The sequence below is a fragment of the Bufo gargarizans genome, chromosome 1 (assembly GCF_014858855.1).
Source record: "Bufo gargarizans isolate SCDJY-AF-19 chromosome 1, ASM1485885v1, whole genome shotgun sequence".
In the NCBI taxonomy this organism is placed as follows: Eukaryota; Metazoa; Chordata; class Amphibia; order Anura; family Bufonidae; genus Bufo; species Bufo gargarizans.
Genome location: NC_058080.1, coordinates 451,444,000 through 451,456,798, shown reverse-complemented (window position 1 = coordinate 451,456,798; position 12,799 = coordinate 451,444,000).

Below are 12,799 nucleotides of genomic sequence, written 5' to 3'. Positions count from 1 at the left end.
ATGAGGAGAAAGCAAAGCTCTTAAATATTTTTTTCTCCACTGTATTCACTGAAGAAAATGATTTGTCAGATAAAATGCAGAATGTAAAAGTAAATTCCCCATTAAAAGTGCCCTGTCTGACCCAGGAAGAAGTACAGCGGCGTCTTAAAATTTTTAAATGGACAAATTGCCAGGACCAGATGGCATAACCCCCTTCCCCCTGTATTCTAAGAGAATTAAGTAATGTCATAGCCAGACCCTTATTTCTGATATTTAAGGACGCTATACTGACAGGAAGTGTTCTACAGGATTGGCGCATAGCAAATGTGGGTCCAAAAACAGAGCACAGAAACTATAAGCTGGTAAGTTTAACATCAGTTATGGGTAAACTGTTTGATGGTTTTCTAAGAGATGCTATCTTGGAGTACCTCAATGAAAATAGGCAAATAACGCCATATCAGCATGGCTTCACGAGGCATCGGTCATGTGAAACTAATTTAATCAGTTTCTATGAGGAGGCAAGTTCTAGACTTCTCCAAAGCATTTGACACTACTGCATAAAAGGTTAGTATATAGAATGAGAATGCTTGGACTGGGAGAAAATGTCTGTATTTGGGTAAGTAACTGGCTCAGTAATAGAAAACAGAAGGTGGTTATTAATGCTACACACTCAGATTGGGTCACTGTCACTAGTGGAGTACCTCGGGGGGTCAGTATTGGGCCCTATCCTCTTTAATATATTTATTAATGATCTTGTAGAAGGCTTGCATAGTAAAATATCAATTTTCGCAGATGACACTAAACTGTGTAAAGTAATTGACATGGAAGAGGACAGTATACTGCTACAGGGATCTGGATAGGTTGGAGGCTTGGGCAGATAAGTGGCAGATGAGGTTTAGCACTGACAAATTTAAGGTTATGCACATGGGAAGGAATAATGCAAGTCAACCGTACATACTAAATGGTAAAACACTCGGTAACACTGACATGGAAAAGGATCTAGGAATTTTAGTGAACAGCAAACTAAGCTGTAAAACCCAGTGTCAGGCAGCTGCTACCAAGGCCAATAAGATATAGGGTTGCATCAAAATGGGAATATATGCCTGTGATGAGAACATAGTCCTACGACTTTACAAATCACTAGTCAGACCACACATGGAGTACTGTGTACAGTTCTGGTCTCCTGTGAACAAGGCAGACATAGAGCTGGAGAGGGTTCAGAGGAGGGCAACTAAAGTAATAACTGGAATGGGGCAACTACAGTACCCTGAAAGATTATCAACTTTAGGTTTATTCACTTTAGAAAAAAGATGACTGAGGGGAGATCTAATTACTATGTATAAATCTATCAGGGGACAGTACAGAGATCTATCCCATCATCTATTTATCCCAGGACTGTGACTGTGACAAGGGACATCCTCTGCGTTTGGAGGAAAGAAGGTTTGTACACAAACATAGAAGAGGATTCTTTACGGTAAGAGCAGTGAGACTTTGGAACTGTCTGCCTGAGGAGGTGGTGATGGTGAGTTCACTAAAAGAGTTCAAGAGGGGCCTGGATGTATTTCTGGAGTGTAATAATATTACAGGCTATAGCTACTAGAGATGGGTCATTGATCTAGGGAGTTTTCTGATTGCCTGAATGGAGTTAGGAAGGAATTTTTTTCCCCTTAAGTGGGGAAAATTGGCTTCTATCTCACAGTTTTTAGTTTTTTTTCCTTCCTCTGGATCAACTTGCAGGATAACAGGCCGAACTAGATGGACAAATGTCGTTTTCGACCTTATATACTATGTTACTATGTAATTATTCATCTTTAAAGAATTAGCATTAGTTGCACAGGAGAATCTGAAACATGCCCCTACTATGTGATATGCACGATGATCTGGTCCAGATTTTTTATTAGTGAGGACCTGGTCTATATATAGTGGAAACCATAGGAGATTATGAACATTGCCACTGATAAAGGAGCGGAGTAAGCTGCAAAACACGTCCAGCTGTATGCAATATTCACAATAAAGCATTTTACTATAGAACTTCATTGTTATCCATGATTGATAGTGTAACTTCTCTCCAATTCAACTAGGACCCAATCCTAGAATAAACAGAATAAATACAGGCGATGCATCAAACAGCAGGACACAGCAGGAGCCACAGCCCAAACTAAAACCATACAACATTGATCTCGCCTAGCACTGACTGGTACACAGACCACTCCTGGTATACAATCTACCAATACAACATGATGAGAGCTGCAACTTAGGTCAGAGTCCATCAGCCCAGTACAGCAGCAATTAGGAGGGGGTAAGCTGTGCTTCCATCAGTTTTGCAAACAGTTTGAATATGCAACAATCAAATCCAATCTATGAATATGTACTGTGAGATATGTGCCTATAAGCATATAAGATAATCAGTTAGCCAGAACTAAGGGCGCATTCACACAACTGTATCAGTTTTGCAGTCTGCAAATTGCCGATCCACAAAACACGAGTACCAGCCTTGTGTGTCCCGCATTTTGCGGTCCCGCACATGCTGCCCTATGTTAAATATGCCTATTCTTGTGCGTATCTTTTTTGTTTGAAGGCTCTTAAAATCCTGTACCGCTGGGGCTTTCCCTTTACTTTAATCGCTACAAAGAATGGCAAGTCTTCAGTTCTACGCACACACGCAGGACTTATCCCGTTTTTGCTCCTCTCTGGGCCTTAACATTCCGATCCTTGATGACTGGGAGACCCCTGACCCTCCCCCGGCTCCTGCTCCATTGTGGCACACAGTCCAGCGGAAAATAAATCGACCGCCTTCTCAGGCGGGAGCATCTGGATCTCCCCTTCGTGACGCGCCTCCTTGAGAGCTTTTTTGAGGGACTGATCCCCTCCGAGGCCTTCAGATGATTGTTACTGAGCAGCAGCTCTTAAATTAAGTGCAATTGTTTTTACTGGATTGTTTTATCTCAGGTGATCCCTGAGTTATCATTCTTGCCTCGCCTGTCATGGCGTCCAGTCAGGTCCCTACCGACGGGACTCCTCTATTTTTTGCCCTCTCTCTATCCCTCACTCTAGATTTTGAGATGGGACAGACGTGGGTTTTGTTTTTCATTTTTGCTCACATTATATTGAGTCTTGACTGGGTGATCACACCCATTGTTCAGAATTCTACACCATGTTCTATGTTGTATACGTTGTCTCTTGTCTCCCCTTTTTTCCTTGTGTGTATCTCCCCTAGGTTCCTTAATGCTGCAACATTGAGACGAGTTTCAGTATATGGAGGGGAGGGCCCACTGAAGGATCTCTCTGGTCATTGGCAAGTAGTATTATACCACGTACACCCATGATTAAGTGTATTTCTCTAAACGTTAAAGGTCTTAACTAAAATGCAAAGAGAAGGTTGGCTCTTACTGAATGTAAATCTCAGAAAGCAGATGTTGTTTTTCTGCAAGAAACGCATTTTGACGGAGAGGGCTCCTTTAAGTTTGCGGCCCGATCCTATCCGTGAGTGTATTCAGCTAGTGCAGGCAAAAAATTGCTGGGGTTTCTATTCTTCTATCTGCTACCTGCCCTATCCAAATTGAATCCTGACGGATTGATGATCACGGTAGATATATAATACTCCAAACCTCCCTTCACGGTACCCCTCTTATTTTATGTAATGTTTATGCCCCAAACTCAAGTCAGATCCCATTCCAGAAAAAAGGTTTTCGGGAACTAGAAGAATATCTGCCAGCGGCACTTGTTGTAGGCGGTGATTTTAATGCCGCGTTCTCAAAGCATTGGAACAGACTGACCCCCGGAAACACACTACCATCTAGAGCCCAGCGGAAATTGTCACACCTCTTCAGAAAGCTCATTAGACCATATACACTATATGACCTGTGGAGGGTTAATGACCCTTCGGCTAGAACATATTCATTTTATTCCCACCCACACAGGACTCATACCCGTATAGACTACTTCTTTGGGAATACGCCCGCCCTCAGGATGTTGACAGATGCTAAGATGGGAAATATCACGTGGTCAGATCACGCGCCAATCTCTGTTGCATTTAACCCAGGGAGTACTCGTCCTCGGGTATGCCACTGGCGGCTTAATGAGTCTCTACTAACTAAGCTAGAGACTAGACAGGAATTGGGTAGTTCCTTGGAGGAATATTTTGCCTTCAATCAACCCTCAGCTCCATCTGTAGCTATACTATGGGAGGCGCATAAAGCCGTTTTCAGAGGCAACTGTATTAGCGTAAGTACTAGATTGAAAAGGGACTATAATCTGCGTTATAATAACACCCTTGCACAGTTAAAACAGTTAGAAGCTCGTTTGGGGTCTCATCGCTCTTGACACTTCTTACGGCGTATAGTGCTCCTTCGCGTCCGGTTACGTGAAATGGCATTAGAAAAAAAACGGTAAACTCCTATTGTATTCGCGACAACGGTTTTATATGTGGGGGAATAAATCACACACTATTTTGGCCCGCCAATTACGGGAATCAACCGCTACTACCACCCCAATGGTCCTGAGAACGAGCAGTGGAGACATGGTGTACGACCCCAAAATGATACTAGATCAATTTCAGAAATATGCTTCTCTATACTCCCTCACACCACAGACACCCTCCGACCCAGTGGACCGCCAAAAACTATTTGACTCTTTTTTTGGCTCGGGGTAGTCTACCTAAGCTGTCACCGGAAGCAGGGTTTGCGCTTAACGCTCAGATCACGGCTGAGGAAATACAGGGAGTGATCTCCCAGTTACCTAATGGTAAATCACCTGGGCCGGATGGGTTACCTTATTCTTACTACAAGACATTCTCACCTCTTCTAGTACCCCACTTATGTACCCTTTTTAACTCATTCTTACAAGGCACAGCTATACCAGAAACCATGTTTCATTCCCATATTACTCTTATTCCGAAACCGGGAAAGGACCCCCTAGATTGCACTAATTACTGCCCTATTGCTCTTCTAAACTCTGATCTAAAAAATATTCACCAAACTGTTAGCAGACAGGTTGGCGTATTGGCTCCCACAATTAGTACACTCTGATCAGGTTGGCTTTGTGAGGGTCCGTCAGGGTGGAGATAACACGAGGAGGCTTATCAACCTGATAGATATTGCTAATAGGCAACATCAACGGGCACTTACTGTTGAGTCTAGACGCTGAAAAAGCGTTTGACCGCTTAAGTTGGCCATTCATGTTTTCCACCCTGCAGGCTTTTGGAGTCTCCGGTCCTTACCTCTTAGCCCTCCATTCACTATATAGCCTTCCTACAACGACAATTAAATTACCATATGCTAACTCAGCCCCTTTCTCGATTAAAAATGGCACCAGACAAGGGTGTCCGCTTTCCCCTCTTTTGTTTGTGCTTTGCATTGAACCCTTAGCTGCAGCAATTAGGTCCCACCCAGACATCCATGGAATCATGGTTAACCAAGTTGAATATAAAATATAATTATTCGCGGATGATGTTCTACTAACTTTATCTGACCTACATATTACTTTACCTAATTTATTTGGTTTGCTAGCAGTATATAGTCTGCTCTCCGGATATAAGGTTAACTCCACGAAAACAGAAGCCTTTCCCTTGAATCTACCCACAGAAGTCCTAACCCTGCTTTGGTCTAACTACCGTTTTCGATGGCAAGATACTGCCTTGCGCTATTTGGCATCGTATTCCTCTATAAATTCCCATAATTTTCCCGCCTTATTTTAAGACCTTAAGCGTCAGATGACTAAATGGATGTCTCTTCCCATATCTATGTTTGGCCGCATAGCGGCAGTTAAAATGTCCATTTTGCCAAAATTACTCTACTTATTTGAGACCCTCCCGGTACATGTACCAAGGACGGAGCTACGGGCACTGCAGGCCGGTATATTTAAATTTATATGGAATGGGAAGAGACATAGGATAGCTAGTAGTATGGCCCTGAAGTCTCAGGGGGGGCTGGCGGTTCCAGATATTGCCAAATATTATTGGGCAACTCACCTTAGACGGCTTCCGGCGTGGTCTAGACTCTATGCTTACTCCAGCTGGCTGGAAATAAAAAAATGGTGGATCGCCCCAATACATCCTAACTCTTTGTTGTGGTCCCCAATTCCCCAACTTCAACTACCAGAATTATTAGGACCAATGCTACACACTTACAAAATATGGCAGTATTGTAAACACTGTTTCTCTCTAACCTCCGAGAAGTCCTCCATGACCTCCTTTCTGTTTACCCCGCTCTTTAGTGCTGGGTCACAAGTACTCACATGCATGCTGAGCCCACTTTATACTTCTCCTGGAGCCTAATGGCTACTGGTAGGTGCTGTATAAGCAGACTCAGTTTTATACTGACTTTAAAACCAGCCTCCAGGGGGCAGATTAACTGGACAGGTGTGCTTGACTGCTTGGAGATCGCCACGCCTCCAATACGTACTACAAAGAGAAAAATATGGAAAATTTCAAAAGTATAAAGTGGGCTCAGCATGCATGTGAGTACTTGCATCCCTGGATCCGATGAAAGCTGTAATGGCACCGGACGGGGTTAAAAGCAGAGTGTGCTTGGCATGCATGCTGTACCTGCGCTCCCTGGACTTTATGTGGCTGTCATGGCCCATAAAAGGTAGGAACTAGTGTTAGGGACCACTCATGAAGGCAACCTTGACGCGGTGAGTGGCTTATTACGCTTTGGCCAAAATGTACACCAATGCCTTATTCAACATCCAGCATAAAGGCAGGGCAGAGTGCTGGTTGCAGTGTGCGATTGCATTTTGTGTTTTTACATTTATATCTCTATTTCGCCATAGCAATCTGCACCTGCTAGGGGTTGTGCGGGCTGAAATTTTCCATATTTTTCTCTTTGTAGTACGTATTGGAGGCGTGGCGATCTCCAAGCAGTCAAGCACACCTGTCCAGTTAATCTGCCCCCCTGGAGGCTGGTTTTAAAGTCAGTATAAAACTGAGTCTGCTTATACAGCACCTACCAGTAGCCATTAGGCTCCAGGAGAAGTATAAAGTGGGCTCAGCATGCATGTGAGTACTTGCATCCCTGGATCCGATGAAAGCTGTAATGGCACCGGACGGGGTTAAAAGCAGAGTGTGCTTGGCATGCATGCTGTACCTGCGCTCCCTGGACTTTATGTGGCTGTCATGGCCCATAAAAGGTAGGAACTAGTGTTAGGGACCACTCATGAAGGCAACCTTGACGCGGTGAGTGGCTTATTACGCTTTGGCCAAAATGTACACCAATGCCTTATTCAACATCCAGCATAAAGGCAGGGCAGAGTGCTGGTTGCAGTGTGCGATTGCATTTTGTGTTTTTACATTTATATCTCTATTTCGCCATAGCAATCTGCACCTGCTAGGGGTTGTGCGGGCTGAAATTTTCCATATTTTTCTCTTTGTAGTACGTATTGGAGGCGTGGCGATCTCCAAGCAGTCAAGCACACCTGTCCAGTTAATCTGCCCCCTGGAGGCTGGTTTTAAAGTCAGTATAAAACTGAGTCTGCTTATACAGCACCTACCAGTAGCCATTAGGCTCCAGGAGAAGTATAAAGTGGGCTCAGCATGCATGTGAGTACTTGCATCCCTGGATCTGATGAAAGCTGTAATGGCACCGGACGGGGTTAAAAGCAGAGTGTGCTTGGCATGCATGCTGTACCTGCGCTCCCTGGACTTTATGTGGCTGTCATGGCCCATAAAAGGTAGGAACTAGTGTTAGGGACCACTCATGAAGGCAACCTTGACGCGGTGAGTGGCTTATTACGCTTTGGCCAAAATGTACACCAATGCCTTATTCAACATCCAGCATAAAGGCAGGGCAGAGTGCTGGTTGCAGTGTGCGATTGGATTTTGTGTTTTTACACTTACTGCTCTATGTCACCAATACGCTCATTTCACTCTCTGTTCTGTTACATGATTTTGAAAGGTTTGGAACCCTTAGTAATTATAAAGTATACTGTTCCAAAATGGAATCCTTAAAAAGGTTTTCCTGTGAGCTGAGCGCTGTGATTGGCCAGCGCTACAGCATAGGAGAAAGAGACGCCGGCAGGTTCCCCTGGGTGGAGCCTAAGTTCCCCCGGGTGGAGCCTAAGTAGGAACATACCGGAGGCTATAACCAGAGAACGGAGCGGCGCCCGGGGATAACAGTAAGTGCAGGGGGATCCCTGGGCGGCGCTCTACACGTCGGTATAGTCAGTTTACATACTTTTTCCTGATGAAAGGTCCTCTTTAACTTCTCTTTTCATTGGCAACAGAAAGCTATTAAGTTACTTGGGGTACAGCGTCCCTCTAACCCCCATCTGATTTGTATGCACTGAACTATTATTACACCATACTGCGCAAGACATTAAGTCTTATAAAGCCTCAACTGTCTGGGTTTGGTCAGATAGATGGAAATCTTGCCAAGCTTTATCTCTATCAGACTTTACTGATCTCTGTACCAAACTTTAAGAGTTTGCAGAGCCTGACTAGAAAATTTGTCTGGGGATTATTGAAACCCTGCATAGGGTATTCAGCCCTTGTCAGGCCGACATCCAGACTTTCAGGTGTATCACCATGCAGCTCTTTTGCTTCAGCTCATAGACTGGTTTCATAATCAGATAGATAAACAGTCACTAAATATAGAAGCCATGTTCAGCCTATTGTATTTACGGTCCCTTCTGTGGATCTCACCCTTGGATAGGCCCTCACTTACCCAGTTCTCTCCACTGACCACATGTGTCTTGCAGCTTTGGGAGAGGCTCCTTATTTATAAGGGTCTCTCTCATTGGCCTGGTCTCATAACTCCCCTATTTGATAACTACTGTGAGGGGGCACATATCTGGCCATAACTACTGTGAAGGGGCACAAAACTGGCCATAACTACTGTGAAGGGGGCAAATATCTAGCCATAACTACTGTGAAGAGACACATATCTGGCAATAACTACTGTTAGTGGGCACATATCTGGCCATAACTACTGTGAGGGGCACATATCTGACCATAACTACTAGGAGGGGGCACATATCTGGCCATAACTACTGTGAAGGGGCACAAAACTGGCCATAACTACTGTGAAGGGGGCAAATATCTAGCCATAACTACTGTGAAGAGACACATATCTGGCAATAACTACTGTTAGTGGGCACATATCTGGCCATAACTACTGTGAGGGGCACATATCTGACCATAACTACTAGGAGGGGGCACATATCTGGCCATAACTACTGTTAGGGGGAACATATCTGGCCATAACTACTGTAAGGGGGCACATATCTGGGCATAGCTACTGTGAAGGGGGCACATCTGGGGGGCACATGTGGGTATAAGTACTGTGAGAGGCACAATATAGGCAGAACTACTGTGATGGGCACAATGTGGGTATAAATACTGTGAAGGGGCACAGTGTGAACATTACTACTGTGAAGAGGGCATTAAGGGAACTGGTTTTATATAGTTATGCTTTGGGCGGAGTTAGAGGCATGGCCTAGTCTGTAAAAAATTGCCACAGTGCGCTACTCACGTCTAACATAGTGTTCCTCTTTGTGCTTTTCAAATGTTGGGAGGTATGGTACTGCACACTGCAATATGTGTGATTCGGTTTATACTTTTTGCCTGTTTGTTGCTTAAATTGATTTGCTCTTCTAGTAGTGCAGTGTGGTGAACATAACTGACCACTTGTGACAGAGCCCAAATCACATTGTACTTCACAGCAGTTTTATAAATTTGGTTCATTGCCCCAAGTTTCTGCAACATTGTATAAACTCCTCAAAAAATTAAGGGGACACGCATACCTGAGTTTTCAGAAAATGATAATTACACTTACCGGTAATTCGATTTTCCTGAACCCATGACAGCACCATAGAGAGAGATGGATCCGCCCCCACAGTTAGACAGGAAGCCTCAGAGCAATTAAAAAGAAAACACCCACTTCCTCCTTCAGTTTTGATTTCAGAGTAGAATCAATAGGAGCCATACAAATGCAATTCTTATTGCTTCTTCTTTCTTCCTTTTTCTTTTTTTTTCTTGAAAGACAGAAACAATTGTCATCAACCACAACTACCAGGGATGGACTTAGAGAGATACTGTCATGGGTTCAGGAAAATCAAATTACCGGTAAGTGTAAGTATCATTTTTCCCTTCACCCATGACAGCACCATAGAGACATGAAATGTATTCCATGCTAAGAAGACTTAGAAGTAAGTAGAGGGAACTAAAGGCTAACAAAAGATCTTAACTAAAAAAGTCTGATTAAGAAACATTCTAAAACCGAGGAACTTTTAAAAACTAGACATTAGACTTTAAACCAGGCGTAACCTTCTAAAAGAAATTCCCATGGGTTTCTCATCAAGTGCTTATAATAAATAATCATAACAGATTTAACAAAACATTTTAGAAAGGTACTTATGTTGACAGAGGATGATCAAAACTGAAGATGCCTGCTGAACCACCACTGATTCCTTTGGTGCAGATTACATTGCAAAACAGATAATTAGATCCAAGATCTGCTGGAGGCCCCTCTCTTTTCTTTCTGTTATGTCTGCCAAAAGTACTTCAGATGCCAAAATCTCCAATTTTCCTTGCAATCTGGCAAACATGATGGGACCATGGCATCTATCCCACCGGAGGAACCCAAGGATCTGCTGCAAGAGGTCTAAAGAGCCCCTTGGTCCCTTCAGACCTCATAGGGTCTACACCGCCAGTAACTACCACATGGAGCACCCCAGCAGACAACCGACGACCCTCCAGGGACTCTCTTGCACTTGGCAGAAAGTATTTATAGAGTTTTTCTTGTGTGCCATACCTCCTGTAGGCCATCCAAACAATAAAGTCCATCCCATATTTTTACCCCCAACCAGAAGACTTATAGGGCTTTGCTGGTATGCCATACCTCCCAGTGAGCCTTCAAGACAATATCATCCAGCCAATCTCTCACTACCCAACAGGAGCATTATAGGGCTTTGCTGATGTGCTATGCTTTCTGTGGACCATTTAACTTTAAATTGTCAACCAGGCATAGCAACAGAATTAGTTCACTATGCATGCATAGTCACCAAGGTAGGCCAGCATCCAGACATGGCATGTCACTTAGACACCCACTCAGAGCCCAAGTACAGTCATCCAAATACAGTTGTCATCCAGACATGGCTGCACAAGCCGCCAGCCATCCAGACACGGCTGCCCAAGCCGCCAACCATCCAGACGCGGCTGCACAAGCCGCCAGCCAGCCAGACATCGCTGCACAAGCCGCCAGCCAGCCAGACAGACACAACTGCACCACACAAACCCAGCAGCAGAAGCACACAGCTACAATGCATAGCTGCAGGAGCAGTCATTCCAGCGAGCATAAAAACAAAAGCAATCAGCTACACAGGTATAGAGTCACATGAAAGTCACCCCGCCACAAAGTCCATCAGTTATTACACCAGGCTGACCAGGCTCAAAGGCAGCCAGCCAGACAGGCCCAGTCTCACAAGCAGCTAGCAAGGCATAGACCCAAAGGGTAGCCAGCTAGAAAGCCATGGACCCAAAGAGTAGCCAGCCAAAAAGGCATGGACCCAAAGGGCAGCTAGCAAAAAAAGCATTAACCGAAAGGGCAGCTAGCCAGAAAGGCATGGACCCAAAGGGCAGCCAGCCAGAAAGGCATGGACCCAAGGGCAGCCAGTCAGAAAGGTTATGGACCCAAAGGGCAGCCAGCCAGAAAGGCATGGACCCAAATGGCAGCAAGCCGGAAAGGCATGAACCCAAAGGGCAGCCAGAAAGGCATGGACCCAAAGGGCAGCCAGCCAGAAAGGCATGGACCCAAACGGCAGCAAGCCGGAAAGGCATGAACCCAAAGGGCAGCCAGAAAGGCATGGACCCAAAGGGCAGCCAGCCAAAAAGGCATGGACCCAAATGGCAGCAAGCTGGAAAGGCATGAACCCAAAGGGAAGCCAGAAAGGCATGGAACCAAAGGGCAGCCAGCAAGCAAGGCATGAACCCAAAAGGCAGCCATCCAGAATGGCATGGACCCAAAGGGCAGCCAGCTAGCAAGGCATGGACCCAAATGGCAGCCAGCTGTAAAGGCATGGAACAAAAGGGCAGCCAGCAAGCAAGGCATGGACCCAAAGGGAAGCCAACAAGCAATACATGGATCCAAAGGGCAGCCAGCAAGCAAGGCATTGACCCAAAGGGCAGCCAGCCAGAAAAGCATGGACCCAAAGGGCAGCCAGACAGAAAGGCATGGACCCAAACGGCAGTCAGCCAGAAAGTCTTGAACTCCAAGGGCAGCCAGTCAGAAAAGCATGGTCCCAAAGGGCAGCCAGCCACAAAGCTTTGGACCCATAGGGCAGCTAGCCACAAAGGCATGGGCCCAAAGGGCAACCAGCAAGCAAGGCATGGACCCAAAGGGCAGCCAGCCAGAAAGGCATGGACCCAAAGGGCAGCCAGCCAGAAAGGCATAGACCCAAAAGGTAGCTGCCAGAAAGGCATGGACCCAAAGTGTAGCTTCCAGAAAGGCATGGACCCAAAGGGCAGCCAACAAGCAAGACATGGACCCAAAAACAGCCAGCAAGCAAAGCATGGACCTAAAGGGCAGCCAGAAAGGCATGGACCAAAAGGGTAGCCAGCCAGAAAGGCATGAACCCAAAGGGCAGCCAAGAAGCAAGGCATGGACCCAAAGGGCAGCCAGCCAGAAAGGCATAGACCCAAAAGGTAGCCACCAGAAAGGCATGGACACAAAGGGCAGCCAACAAGCAAGACATGGACTCAATGGGCAGCCAGAAAGGCATGGACCCAAAGGGTAGCCAGCCAGAAAGGCATGCACCCAAAGGGCAGCCAGCCAGAAAGGTATGGACTCAAAGGGCAGCCAGCCAGAAGGGCATGTACCCAAACAGA